The sequence below is a fragment of the Heptranchias perlo genome, unplaced genomic scaffold, assembly GCF_035084215.1.
Source record: "Heptranchias perlo isolate sHepPer1 unplaced genomic scaffold, sHepPer1.hap1 HAP1_SCAFFOLD_1390, whole genome shotgun sequence".
In the NCBI taxonomy this organism is placed as follows: domain Eukaryota; kingdom Metazoa; phylum Chordata; class Chondrichthyes; order Hexanchiformes; family Hexanchidae; genus Heptranchias; species Heptranchias perlo.
Window position 1 is genome coordinate 30,001 of NW_027138636.1, and position 2,500 is coordinate 32,500.

General features: G+C 55.7%; 1 pseudogene; it reads right to left on the reverse strand.

Annotated features, from left to right (window-relative positions):
- Nucleotides 1-2,081: 2,081 nt before the first annotated feature.
- Nucleotides 2,082-2,198, reverse strand: LOC137308790 (U2 spliceosomal RNA; annotated as a pseudogene).
- Nucleotides 2,199-2,500: the final 302 nt, after the last annotated feature.

Below are 2,500 nucleotides of genomic sequence, written 5' to 3' on the forward strand. Positions count from 1 at the left end.
CAGACAGACAGACAGACAGACAGTCAGTCCAGTTCGGGAGCGCAGCTTTCATTAAGCAATGGCATTTGTGACAACTCATCGTCTGACAGGTTGATGATTTCCCCACACGCCTCCTGCCGAATAAAAGGCTCACCCTCCCGGACACTACCCCCAGAATCACCCACCCCCCCCCCCCGGGGTGAATATTAAGCCCGAGAACACCGACTGTAACCAACCGCAGTGAAAAGTTGAAGTGGCAACTCATTAACCAGATTTATTTTGGGCAACTCATTAACCAGATTTTTTGTTCATTTGGTTTATGAGTTGCCAAGTGTAAATCTGGTTAATGAGTTGCCACTTCAACTTTTCACTGCGGTTGGTTACAGTCGGTGTTCTCGGGCTTAATATTCACCCCAGGGGGGGTGTATAGCGGGCGATGGCCGGTGTGGAGTGCGTTTTTTGGGGGTTGATTTTCACTTTGCCTCGCTGGTGGAATTTGTGGGAGGCAGGCAAGGGGATTGGTGTGGGCTGGTGGGCGGCAAGGGAGATGCTTGCTTCGGGGTGTTATCCTCACTTTGGTCCGCTGGTGAGAGTAGGCAGCGGCAGGCTGGCAGGCAGGCAGGCAAGTGTGATGTAGTGTGGGGTGCAGTGCAGTGCAGTGCAGTGCTGCCCTGTCGTTTATGAAAGGTTGTAATGACACTGCTTTGCAGCTGACCATGTCCACTGATTTGTGACGCCCGTATGGAGGCTGATATCTCAGGAGGGCCGAGGCCGATTTCCTCCGGGGACGGCTCGTCGCGTGCGGCAGGACGAGGCGCAGCGGACGGTACCGAGCGCTCGGAGGTGCGGCGCTGCCCGCCGGAGGTACAGCGAAAGGCTGCAAACCGCTTTCCGCCTGCTAACTCGGCGGCCGTCAGACCGACCGACTCCGCTTTACCACCGGAGCTAGAGTCGGGCAAGGGGCACCGAAGGGTACCGGAAGGATCGCGTTCGCACGACGGGAAGTCGACTAGCGGGCCGCCGAAAGCGAGCCGGGGGCCCCCGGTTTTTCTGTCCCACCTGGAGACTGATATCTCAGGAAGGCCGAGGCCGATTTCCTCCGGGGACGGCTCGTCGCGTGCGGCAGGACGAGGCGCAGCGGACGGTACCGAGCGCTCGGAGGTGCGGCGCTGCCCGCCGGAGGTACAGCGAAAGTCTGCGAACCGCTTTCCGCCTCCTCTCACCGCACGGCTCTCCTTTTCACCCACTGGCGGATTTTCACCCTCCGACTGCTCGCTACCGTCCGCTGCGCCTGGTCCGGGCCCTGTCCATTGTCATGTTAATGGCAGGGCGGGGCAGGACTGCTTTCACCAGGAACCCGGTTTTCTGGGTCAGAGGTTCCAGGGGACCTGTTTTGTGCGGACTTCCCTGTGTCCGTCCCTCCATGCCTTCCCCCCAGGACTTCCTTCTGAACACCTTTGTCGTTTGAGCGAGGGCCAAAAGCCTGCCTGTGAAAGGGAAGGATCAGCCGGTCAGCCCCCTGTTGGTCGCTGCTGCCAGTGCAGCAGGCGTGCGTGTGTCCTCGGCCTCGTGTCCAGGTCCCTCAGGGACTTGAGGCAACTCTCCCCGGTGGTCTCGTGGTCAGGACCGGGCTTCGAATCCCGGTCGGGGGGGGGATGACTTTCTGCTGCAGATTAATTGGCACCTCTGAAAGAAAGTCTCCCCTCCTGAGCGTAAAGCTCCACCCTCACCACCACCACCGCCACCTTTTCCTCCCCTTGACAAACAGACAGACAGACAGACAGGCAGACAGTCAGTACAGTTCGGGAGCGCAGCTTTCATTTGGAAGCAGACCCTGCTTGTTTAAAGTCAACGACGCCAAGTTATTTTGCACTTTGAATTATATCGCTCCGTGCGAGCGGCACTCAGCCTTGGAGAAGAAAAAAATACCACTGAGCTGAGAAAGTTCTTTTTAAAAAGGTTTCCTTCCACAGCAGCTCTGAGTGAGAGAGAGAGAGAGATATCAGCTTTATTCTCAGTAATAATACACACACACACACACACACACACACACACAGAGACACTGGGAAAGAGCTGATTTTCCTTTTGAATATCTCCCCACGGGGAGCTGCACCGTTCCCAGAAACACTGCAATACTGGGTCGATGCGTGGAGTGGACGGAGCAAGCCCCTATTCCATCTCCCTGTTCTAAAAATCAATTAAAAATAATAATAAATAATATGTGTGTGTGTGTGTGTGTGTGTGTGTGTGTGTGTGTGTCGGTGTCAGTATCAGTCAGTGAGTCAGTGTCTCTCTCTCTCTCTCTCTCTCTCTCTCACTCAGAGCTGCTGTGGAAGGAAACTTTTTTAAAAAGAACTTGCATATTGAAAGAAAGATGTGTCTCAAGCTGCCGGGCCCTGTCCATTGTCATGTCAATGGCAGGACTGCTTTCACCAGGAACCCGTTTTTCTGGGTCAGAGGTTCCAGGGGACCTGTTTTGTGCGGACTTCCCTGTGTCCGTCCCTCCCTGCCTGCCTTCCCC